This window comes from Lotus japonicus, chromosome 3 (genome assembly GCF_012489685.1).
Source record: "Lotus japonicus ecotype B-129 chromosome 3, LjGifu_v1.2".
NCBI classification, from domain to species: Eukaryota; Viridiplantae; Streptophyta; class Magnoliopsida; order Fabales; family Fabaceae; genus Lotus; species Lotus japonicus.
This window is the reverse complement of record NC_080043.1, coordinates 60,499,362-60,512,349: the sequence shown is the minus strand read 5'-3', so window position 1 is coordinate 60,512,349 and position 12,988 is coordinate 60,499,362. Positions and strand designations below refer to the sequence as shown.

General features: G+C 34.6%; 1 pseudogene; it reads left to right on the top strand.

The window, feature by feature from the left end:
• The first annotated feature begins 3,495 nt into the window (after positions 1-3,495).
• LOC130749662 (GRF1-interacting factor 3-like) lies at positions 3,496-7,365 on the top strand (annotated as a pseudogene).
• Positions 7,366-12,988: the final 5,623 nt, after the last annotated feature.

The window sequence follows — 12,988 nt, the reverse complement described above, 5'->3', positions numbered from 1 at the left end:
TCCTTCGGAAGAAAGATTGAAATCATCAAGAGAAATGGGTGTACGCGTGTAGAATATTCACTTGAAGCTCTGAATAGATAAAGTCTTCATTGTCGAGAAATTCTAGGGTTTTGAAATACCAGGGATTCGGTTTCGGCAAACTTCCGATGATTGGAATCGGACGTTCGTAGATCCTAGAGTTTCGCCTCGAAACGATTTTGATATATGGAAAAAGAGAAGTTCTAACATTTCTCTGAAGATTTTTGGAATTAACTTCCGTCGTGCCTAAAAGTGAAAATTAGCTATATACTAGGGTTTCTGACCTAGGTTTAAGCGTGAAACGTTCGTGCTATAACTTTTATCGATCATAATGAAATCCTTGAACTTTTCCTGAACTTTCTCCTTCATAAATATATTTCATTTAATAAACTTTCGTTCAGGTTTCCCTTCACATTACATCAACCCTAATCGTAAATGGAAATCTCTTCCACTTATTCTAAGCTTAAAATCTTGGGTCTTACAAAAATTAATTTTTTTACTATTCACTATAATATTTTGCAACTTAATAAGGGGTTACCTCAAAGGTAAAGTAAACATACAAATTCAAAATTTACAAACCAAACAATTAGATAAGAAAAAACATATAGATCAAAGTAAAATCTAAGAAGTATGAAATATGAAAAAGTACCCAAGACATCAAAAAATGAATATAATATATTTATTTGATATACAAATATTCATTTGCGCATTATACACACTTGAAAACCAATATAATATTAATCACACAATAAAGAAAAAGAAATCAAATGTATTTTAGAAAAATGAAAACAAATTTATATTATTTCGTGAAAATATATGTAAAAAAAAGTGTAATCAATTAATTGGATTTTTTTAAAGCAAAAGAGATGATATACTAATCAAAGTCAAGAAACAAGCCCTCGATCTTGACAACGGGCGATGCAACAAAAGCACGAAGAAAAGACGAAAGCAACGAACAAAACTACAACGAAAAATGAAAGCAACTACCACAAGCCAACAACAACCAAAAACAACCAAATTATTAGAAAAACGAGCCCTCACTACGAAACCAAAACCCGACCAGCAGAGATAAGACCCTATCCCCCACCGTATCTCTCGGGATGAGTCGCCTTAAGATGCGTTACACAAGCCTCAATAGCCTCCTCGTCCGTGCCTGAAAAAAACCAAGCCACAAGATTTACCAATCTTCCAGACATTAGTTGCTCGCGTGCGCACAGAATCATCACTACCCTCAATGAGCGCACCCCTCCTCTCCTCAATACCAGGTGTGACATCCGATAGTGTGAGACCCAAGTTTTTAAGCTTAGAATAAATCGATAAAATTCCTATTCATGATTAGGTTCGATGTAACGTGAAGGAAAACTGAACAAGTGTTCATGAAATGGAATGAATTTATGAATAAGAAAGTTCATGAAAAGGCTAAGGATAACATTAGAATCTATATAAGTTATAGCGCAAGTAATATTCGCTTATGCCAAGGACAAGTGCATTAGTAAACGACTAATTTACCCTTAAAGACACGATAGAAACTAATTCCAAAAATCTTCAGAGAAATGTTAGAACTTCTCTTAATCCTTTCCATAACAAGCGTTTCGATACGAAACCCTGGAATGTACGAACGTCCGATTCTAATTCTCGGAGGTTTGCCGAAACTAAATCCCTGATAGCTTAAGAAACTTAAAATAAACGGTCGATGAAGACTTTTTCTATTCGGAGCTTCAAACGAAGATTCCACACGCGCACACCTATTTCTTTCGATGTTTCTAATCTTTTTTCAGAAAGAAGTTTTCTCATCTGACATCAACTACAAAAAGTAGTTTTTCGGGTAAAATAGATTTACACCGACTTTGGATCGTTTGCTTTAATTATGAGAAACTTGTTTCGAGTTCTGGAATTCTGTCGCCAAAACCTATCTTAGAATTCACAGGGGAATGCACAGGAAAAATCGGAATCGCGAAATTTTCATTTTCCCGCATTTTCCATCAACTATAAATAGCTTGAAAAATCAAAAACTTCATCACCACCATCAACACGAAACCCGCGAGCTTGAGAGGAGAAGGGGAGGAAGTGATTTTCGTCGTTTCTTGCCTGATCGCTGCACCGACAGTTGCTACTCGAAGACCTCGAGGTATAGATGCTATTTCTTACTTCTGATCGTCAATTCTATCGTTTTTCTCTATGTCTTTTTGTGCTCAAAGTTTCGAGCTTTTTGTAAAAATGTTCAAATAACTTGATTTCTCTGTCTAAACTTATTCCCTGCATGCCCAAGAGCATGTTTAGCGGATTACATTTCGCTGAATCTCGCCGAATTGCCGCCGAGTTTCAATTTTGCTCAAATACCCATTTTCTGACCAAAGCTTCGCCCTTTAGACTTAAAACTCTCGACTGAGCTTAGCGCCAGTAGGATTAGTTGTCATAAACATCGTTGGTGACGTCCCCATCTAATTTGTTTTTCGAAATTCCAATTTTGAATTTCCGAGCTAAAAACACTGACCAAAATACCCCTGCGTCAGTTTTCGATCCGATAATTTTTCCGAGCTTTAATTCGCCTTAGTTACGACTAGTGATAACCTAGGAACCAAGTTTGATCGAAGAAAAAGCGCCGAACACAATTGCATGTGTGTGGCCGAGAGCACCAAAATGGGGGGAGGAAAATTTCTCTCTTTCGAAAACTCGTCTTATCGCGTTAGATTATCGTACTTCGGAGTTTATAATACTTTGTGTAACCTTAGTAATTATTGTTTGCTGAGTCTCTGACTGATTGTGATTGAATTCTGTGATTTCGCTCTAAGGTTCGTTTGAGGAATTCCGTGGAGCGGAAGGAGGAGGTTGTGAAGGAACGCTGCAGGATCGCACTGGAGGTGAGGGCTACTCACTGAATACTAGATAATGCTTTAGGTGTCAAAGAATTCGACTTAATTTATTGTTTATGCACTTGATTGTGATTGACTGGGAAATGTTTTCTGAGGCTTCGGCTGACAATGTTGATTATTTATCGCTGGATTTGTTTTTGATATTGACTCACATGTTATGTGCTAAATGGTTAATCTAGGATGTGTTGATATTGATTCACATGTTATTTGCTAAATGGTTAATCTAGGATGTGTTGATATATGTGCCATGACTGCTGGATTGTGCTAATTTGATTATGCAATCACACATATACCTGTTGTACGTTAGAGTGAGGATAACAGACAGTTATGCCAAATTTATCAAGAGATTTTGGGAAAGTTTGACGGGAAGAACGGAGGTTCGGGCCTTGTTATTGTTTTAACGGATCGAGACCTTCTTTGGGAGTTACTTGGGATTATGGGATCTTTTAAACTCATAAGATTAGAGGTAAAACTAAATGGAAACTATTTTATGAGGAAAATTCATAATACACTAAACAACCTCTGAACCCTTTAAATAATGATAACAATCTCATATGAAAGCTTAGGGTTTGGATATTATTTTTGGAAAATGAGAAGTGTCGTCGAATCCAAGTTTTGGGGAAAACTAATAAGTTTCTACGTATGTTGATACTCTTTTGCTCGATGAGCAGTTTATTTGTTTGGCTATCTAAAGGATAAGTCGGGGAACTATAAGTCCCAAGTACATTGGTACTCTTTACTCGCTGAGCAGTTTTGACCATCGGAATTAGATGATTCGGATGACTCGAGAAGTTATCACGAGTGATTGCACTCTTTTTATATTTAATTGTCTTTTGTCGCAGAATCGACATTTACCTTAGGGTATTCTTTTTAGAGACAATAAGTTAGCTAGAACACGTGACGACGTGACGAGTGAGGTCGGAGACGTTGTTTGACTAATCACGTTGCATTCATTCACACATTTTGAGGTTTATACACGGTGGGATGCCGGACCTCGGTGGATTCCAAAATGGCCATAAGACCTGGATTTCCACATCAGAACACTCCGGTGATTCTTAGTAGCAGATAGAAATGGCAGGCCTGCGGGTATACTGCTGATCTGACTACATTTTGTTTGGTATAAGAGACACCCAAGCGGAAATGATCCCACTGTGGCCGGTGATAGGACTGACTCGATGGTGCCCATCATTCCGGATTGCATCTTGTTCCTCGTCATCTCATTCATGCACCATGCATACTGACTTAGTTACCGAGTGTGATTGTTACTTGTTAATCTTACTTGATATATGTTATTTGTCAGTAATCATCATTTACATTCAATTGGAAGATATACAATTTATAATGCTATCACAAACTTCTAAGCCTAAGTATCTATCCCTTAAACTTTATCTAATGGGTGTGTTACTTATGTAATTCTTTGAGTTGACCCTCGCATCTGTTGTTTGTGTTTTGGCGGACTACGCCCATTGTCAGATGTTCATGGCGGATTGGTTTACGAAGGTCCACCCTTCGGGGGGGACTAGGTTTGAGATGCTTGATCAGGAGATCCCCGGCTCATGGGTGGTCGACCCCGCTGGCCACAGAGCGATCTACTCGGGGAGAATAATGGAGGATCGTGTCGACAGTCTGGGACATTTGACGGAGGGAGTACTGAAGCGTTACACTGTCAGCTTTAATCTGCCACCCGGCGTGCACTGTGGACCCGGTGTAGGAGCACCACCACCACCGTCGTCTTCTGACGACGAGGACCCCTCGGAGGAGGAGCCTGTGGGAGGGACTTCATCGGACTCTAGCTCACCTACTGTTGCTATTGCTGATGACTTTGGATCGGGTCCCGGACCCGCGAGACCAGCCCAGGAGCATGTTGCAGTAGCGAGAGAGGGGATGGTTGTAGACATTGACCTAGTCGTCCTGGATTCTGATTCGGACGATGATCATGCCAGCATGTAGTTGGGAGTGCCGGGGTGTACTTCTCTGGACAGGATTAGGGTAGGAGTAGCGTTATAGCTCTGGTCGTCATGTTCTTATTTTGGGGCAGGGTAGGTCCCCGACCGTTAGCTTTTTGTGTGGTTTTCTTTTTGGAAATCACAGAGAGTTGGTCGGACTAGGAGGTCTTGTTTAGGCCGTTTTGGGCTGACCTACTTTCGTTTTGGAGGACTGTATTACGAACACTTGACCTTTTATTCTGGCTTGTACATATTTGCTCACGGGCACTACTTTCGGTTACTTCCCGTCACTGGAGGATACTCGTGACTAGGTTCACTACTTACAGCGGGGGCTGTAAATATATTGTACATTAGTTATGTTTATCTTTCGCTGTAGATTCTTTATTTCGACAAGTCTTTATTTTATCATTTAAACAAATCGAAAAAAAAATATTCATATTTTTCCGCTTTATTTTCTTTTTGGTTACTAAAGTGACGCCACCGAAATCGGGGTGTTACAGATAGTGCCGGCGACTGCAGATCCTCAGAAATTATATCCTCAAACACTTTCTTCTTCCAACGACGTCTAGTGAATCCAAGAACCTTATTATTCCTACCACGACCAATAATCTTTTTCGGCCGACCCCTCTTGCGGCGAGATGGAGATTCCATATAATCATCCGAAACTAGAGCAATATCATTCACATGCCCCTCATTAGACAACGCATCAAAACGAGAGACCACAACATGAAGCGACACCTCAGTGGAACCATCACCATGGCTAGCAACATGCGCCTCCTCTAACCCGTTATCGGCACAAGCGTCCCGATCACACGAATGTACATCCGCTAACTCATCGCGCACACCCTCAACCAAGGGCTTACTAGCAACACAGGTCACAAATTCGGACCGCGCAAGAAATTTCGACACCGGCGTGACCCTCAACTCATTCATCCTCATATCAAAGTCTGAAATAATAGAACGAATAATCTGATCGCCATACTCACGCCAGTCCCGTGCATCCAATTCGCAACCAGACTCAGCCTTCATGCAAAATTTCAATTCATCATCCACATACACCTTAAAATCTTCACTAGGTGTAGCACCCGTCGAGACAACAATAGCGGAATCCTCAATGGCCACAGAACCAGCAACTAGAGGCGATTTTTTGACAGGAATAGCAAGGTCAGGGGCAGAATCCTTATTTGCTGCCTGATTTAAATATTTTTAAGAATTAATGTGTTATTGCTTTTTTGTTTTGGAGGGAATTGGGATGATATGGGGGTGCCACAAGGCAATACATTCTAGAAAAAAAACCTTGTTTTAATGTATTATATATATATATATATATATAGATATCAAATTACCATATATGTTTCATGTACAATAATAAACCATGATTGATTCGTAAAGTCAACAATCATTTCAAAATAGCTTTCCAAAAATATATTAAACAAATGGTATATTTTGCATGATATTAAAAAATATTTAAATTCAAAATAGCTTTCGAAAACTGATTTTGTAATTTAAATCTGAATTTCAAAAACATAATTAAATCTATTTATCCTTTCAAAAAATAATTACTAATCTATTCATTAATTTTAGGCATTAATTAGAGTCATTAATTTTAATTATAAGGCATTAATTTTTGTTACTTGTGAGCGTCTAAAAAATGAAATATTTATTTGATTTGAATTTTTTTGGAAAGACTCAAAATTAAAAAAATAATATTGTGAAAATTAAAAAAAAATACTTTTTGTAATTTGCAATTATTTATTTTCTTATTATACTAATTTACAATCAATCTAATATTAACACAAGTTTTAAAAAATAATGTATTGAAGAAAATTCGGGATTCAAATGTGAAATTAACAAAAAGGTTTTATCGAATTTATGATTTATTTTGTTATATTTTCGAATTTTAATTTTTTCTTCTAATATTTGATATATTTTCAAATAAAATTCCATGTAAATGTTGCAGAATGTGCCCAATACCAAGCCCAGCTTCAAAAGAATTTGATGTACTTAGCTGCAATTGATGATTCACAGCCACAAACACCTGCCATGCCTCCACAGATGGCGCCACATCATGCGATGCAACAAGGGTTCTACATGCAACATCCTCAGGCTGCAGCAATGGCTCAGCAACAAGGAATGTTCCCCCAAAAAATGCCAATGCAATTTGGCAATCTGCATCAAATGCAGGATCAGCAACAACAGCAGCAGCAGCACAGCTACACCAGCAGGCCATCCAAGGGCAGATGGGGCTGAGACCTGGAGGGATGAATAATGGCATGCATCCAATGCACAACAACGAGGCTGCTCATGGAGGCGGCAGCAGTGGCGGTCCACCTTCGTCTGCCGGTCCGAATGATGCCTGTGGTGGAAACAAGCAAGATGCTTCTGAGACTGGAACAGCTGGTGGAGACGGCCAAGGAAGCTCTGCTGCGGCGCACAACAGTGGAGATGGTGAATCTTCTTATCTTAAGGGTTCAGAAGAGGCAAAGTGACATGTTTATGTGTTTGTTTCAAAGATACATATGACTGTTGATATTTTGGAGGGGGTTTTTGTTCCTTATTCAGTTTTTCTTTTAATCTATATGAGAGGATTGTTCTCATAACTCTTTCTTTTATCAATGCAATATCTTTTGTTCTCAAAAAAAAAAACATATGACTGTTGATATTAGGTTTTTCTTAAGGATAGGGCTAGTGTTATCTGATGACCTTTGATAGGTCGACCGAAGAACAAAAGAGCTTTTATTCATAGCCAGATAGGTAGGTGTTGACTTGTTGTGTTGTTAGCATTTTGGCATGCAGTAAGTTTGCTTCAACTGAAACTTCTGGTGCCAAAACATGATGTACTCAGTACTGGAAGAGGTGAAAGCGTGTAGTCTACACTACGTTGGCGTTCAAAAAAATAATAAAATTTTCACAATAAAAAAATTAGTTATAAAATTTCAAATAAAAATATTTGTAAATAATTTAATTTCACCATGAATTCGAATTTTTTAAATAATAAATGATATGGTTTTTATAGTTAATTATGTTCTTTATATCCGAATTGTTTTTAAATTGCATTATATCAAAAAATATTTTAATTCTTACTCAAAAAAAAAAATATTTAAATTCAAAATAGCTTAAGAATTCTGATTTTGTAAATTAAATCTGAATTTCAAAAAAGTAATTAACTATATTAATTAATTTTAAGTTTTAATTAGAGTCATTAATTGTTTTTGTTACAATCATTAATTTCAATTATAAGATATTATTTGTTAATTATGAGTGTCTTGTTTGGTACATAGGAAAATTAATTATGAGTGTCAAGAAGCAGAATATTTATCTGATTTGAATTGAAAAAATAATAATGCTGGAAATTAAAATTAAAATTGGAAAGAAGAAACTTCATGATAATAGAATTTCTAAGAAATTTGAAAAACATAATATTCTTAATAAGAAACTTCGTCATTAATTCTTTTTGTTACATTAATTAATTTCAATTATAAGATATTATTTGTTAATTATGAGTGTCTTTTTTGGTACATAGGAAAATTAATTATGAGTGTCTAGAAAAGAAAATATTTATCTGATTTGAATTTAAAAAAAATAATGCTGAAAATTAAAATTAAAATTGGAAAGAAGAAACTTCGTGATAATAGAATTTCTTAGAAATTTGAAAAACATAATATTATTAGTAAGAAACTTCGTCATTAATTGTTTTTGTTACAGTTATTAATTTCAATTATAAGATATTATTTGTTAATTATGAGTGTCTTTTTTGGTACATAGGAAAATTAATTATGAGTGTCAAGAAGCAGAATATTTATCTGATTTGAATTGAAAAAATAATAATGCTGGAAATTAAAATTAAAATTGGAAAGAAGAAACTTCATTATAATAGAATTTCTTAGAAATTTGAAAAACATAATATTCTTAATAAGAAACTTCGTCAATAATTCTTTTTGTTACATTAATTAATTTGAATTATAAGATATTATTTTTAAATTATGAGTGTCTTTTTTGGTACATAGGAAAATTAATTATGAGTGTCTAGAAAAGCAAATATTTATTTGATTTGAATTCAAAAAATAATAATGCTGAAAATTAAAATTAAAATTGGAAAGAAGAAACTTCGTGATAATAGAATTTCTTAGAATTTTGAAAAACATAATATTCTTAATAAGAAACTTCGTCATTAATTCTTTTTGTTACATTAATTAATTTCAATTATAAGATATTATTTGTTAATTATGAGTGTCTTTTTTGGTACCTAGGAAAATTAATTATGAGTGTCTAGAAAAGCAAATATTTATTTGATTTGAATTCAAAAAAAATAATGCTGAAAATTAAAATTAAAATTGGAAAGAAGAAACTTCGTGATAATATAATTTCCTAGAAATTTGAAAAACATAATATTCATAATAAATACAATCCAGTGACTCAAATAGGATAAGAAACTATTAATAATAGATGAAATTAAATTAGAATGCATTTTTTTTTCTTGGAGGGAAACTGGATGAGTTGGGAGGTGCCACATGGCATAGGTTTTCTTGAAGAAAACCTTCCTTTCACATATATATAGATTCTATATGTACCAATCTACTCTATAATCAGGAAAACACACAATCAATATTCCTTCACTTCTCTATACCACTGTTGTACCTTTTTCTTCTACTGTATCGTTTCCTTATTTTTATTTTGTATATTGAAGAAAACTAACATATATTAAACGGTATAATCGACAAATAGTCATCATCATTTGTTCTTGAAAAATAACAAATTCATTAGGAGTCCTCTAGCAACATATTTTCATGTCTTTATAAAGAACCTTGTTTCCCAAACACTCAATACACTTCCAACTCTTTTATGTTTTTTCACTATCACAAATACTGATCTTTCAATTACCACTATGGCTGCTGAGAACTGGGGTCAGGATTACAAGCGTTTCAACTTGCTCTGGCAACCCCAAGAGGTTAACAAACAACTTTCGCCTATTCTCTAAACTTTATTTAGTTATGTCATTGATACTCATTTTATGTTGTTGTGTTTGCAGGAAGTAGAATTGAGGATCCCACAGAGGTTCTGGAATATGTGGGGCGATATAGTAGATGATGTTATTGAGGTATGGGACCCTGTTGGAAACTATTTCCATTGTCGGGTCAACCATGATGGTGAAGGTGGTTTCTTTATGGATGATCTGACCACCATGCTCCGCCAACGTTACCATGTAGAACGCAGCGCCGTTATTTATTTTCGAATGTTAAGGAGCAATCTCTTCCTCATTCACATTGAGACAACATCAGGCGAAGTATATGTTTACCCGAGGTTCAACAATGTGAACCAGCAGCAACTTGATGATGAGGGTGATGGGGTATTGTCGGAGGAGAGTGTCGAGAACTGAATGAAGCGACCTTGTTTTACTACCCAAACATGAATGCAACTATTTACTCTTAATTGTATTCAAATTTTGTTCACATTTGGTTTGCCTTTTGAACTCGATCTATCTCGTGCATATTTTATCTTTAGATTATATGTCTTGGATAATCTTTTTACTTTATTTCTTCTCTAATTCTTTATTGATGTAATACTTGTTAAGATCAACACATAGTAGATAGAAACTTGAGTCAAATCGCATATTTTTCGATTTTGTATGTTACGATGTGGAAAGAAGAAGTAACACAACCATTTCTCAAGCATGCTACACATTAGTTTGCGCTTCTTTCTCTATTTCAGTACTAACAACCAAATACTTGTATGGAAAAATAGAGAGGAAGATGCATCTATGCGTTTCTTTCTGTATTTTCAGGCATCGTTTCATTTTTTAATAATAATTAATTTTATTAATAATATCAAATTTGAATAATTTTGGCATTCATTAGTATAGAATTTATTAATTTTAAATTTGAATTTAAATAAAATCATATTTTTGTTATATCTTATAACACGGAAATAGGATGAAATAAATTTCGTTAATTTTAAATTTTGCATTAAATATTAATAATGATTACTTCGATGAATGATTTCGAATATAATAAATTTTTCGTGAATTAGTATTACATTGATAAATTTCGAATTCAGATTTTAAAAAAACTAAAATTTTATTATATTTTATAACACGTAGAAAGAAGAAATAAATTTATTTTATTTGAAAATTTTCATTAAATAGTAATTATGATTAATTTGATGAATAATTTGGAATTTTAATAATTTTTAATTAATTAGTATTAAATTGATTAACTTTTAATTAAACATTAAAACTAAAGCACGCCTAAACATTAAAGATCGGTTGTTGCTCTTTAGATTCGTGGCATTGTTTTGGGGTTTCTTTTTCCTTTAAAGATGGATGATGTACTCTTATCTATTCTTCATTCCATATATATAAAATATTTGCTTTTGAATTTTTTTTTTGTTAAATGTACTCTGGCTGGTGCCACTTTTTTTTTTTGATACATCAACACTAAAAGAAAGAAAACAACACCACCAGGCTAATTAATATATATGTTTGGTTTTAAAAAAAAAACTAATTTAACATTTATAGTTAAATGTAATATGAAATGGTTGGAATGATGAATAAAACTTGTTTTTGCTGTCCAAAAATATATGATATGGTTGGCGAGAAAGTCAATATTAATGTTTTATTTGAAATTCAATTTCTTTTGAAATGGAAATTCAAATTATTCATAGGGAATCAAGCATTAAAATTAAATGCTGATTTTACTCAATTATTTTATTAAAAAATTATTGGAATAATAATTTTCATCTTGGAGGGAAACTTACATGTCTAGGACGAGGACACGTGACATAATTCTTTTAGTAGAAAACCTTCTTCGATATAAAAAAAAATTGATTATTCATTTAACTTTTTAAAAGATAATATTTCGAAATAGCAATCAAATGTATTTTTTATGATGCATCGGAAAATTACAAAAAAACAACGAAAAGCTAAGGAACTGACAGAGAGTCCTTCAAGAGAAGGTACTCAATCTCATGGTCAGGGCTATCCCTAACCCAAAACCTAGAGGAACTGCTGCAAGCACCACGTCTTGCCAATGAGTCTGCTACCATATTGCTATCCCAATGAATCAAATTGATCTTCACATCCCAAGCTCTCTGCAGCAGCAGTAAAATCTAAGAGAGAACCAAGAACTCCACATGAAATTGCACTACCGTGGCATCTGCCAAAACTGTAACCAATTCAGCGCAGTCCACCTCGCAAAGAACTTTACGAAATCCCTTCTTCCAAGCTACCTTGAGCACGTCCCATAACCCAGAGCTTCAGCTTTAAAAGCGCTTCCCTCCATCCCAGCAGCGAAACAACCCACAACCCAGTGGCCATTCTGGTCTCTAATCACTCCACCGGCCCCATACATGTTCTCCAGCCCTTTAAAGCTTCCATCTGAGTTACATTTAACAGTTAATTATGGATAAAAGTTGTAGTGTTTAAAATAGGATATAATTATTTAAAGCAATTGTTGGTCAATCTGCAAGTGTACAGAATATACCCGGTTTTAAATTATCGAACCTCAGGGAATTAGACTGCAAATTCAGTTTAAGAGTCAAGTTCAAGGTTGAAAAGCAAGTAAAACTCAGTTTTAAAGGTTGATTGTTTCTTTGGTTATGTGAAAGACAAGTGAACGAGTAATAAAGCGATTGAAATTCAGAAGAAAGATTGCCTTGGATTCTTGTTCAACTAATTCAGTTTTAGCAAACCTTCCTATTCAATAAATCATGAGTCTCTCCTTGATGTTCTAGCCTAAATAGTCATCTATCGATGCCTCGTAAAGAAAACCCTTTCTAATCAAAAGATAGGTTCAATTCCTTGATAACCTAAACATTTGCTAGAAGCACTAAGCATACATTTCAGGCCAACAAACCCCAACCCTTCCTCTATTCCTAGCAGCAAGTATAGTAGAGGTAATCTCACAACAAGTCCCAATTCTATAACAAACTATCGTTATGATTATAGAAAAGTAAAAAACTAGCATGCATTCAAGCTTGAAAGATAAAGCATAGGAGTGAGATTCAAGGGTTTACTCAGAACAACATGAATAGAAAATGATTGAAAGCTAAAACATTCAAAGTCTTACAAAGAACCCAAAGCAAAAAGGGTTTTAGCCAAGCATGGCTATGAAATCCAAACAAGAAAGTAAAGATGAAACCTGGAACATAAGGCTT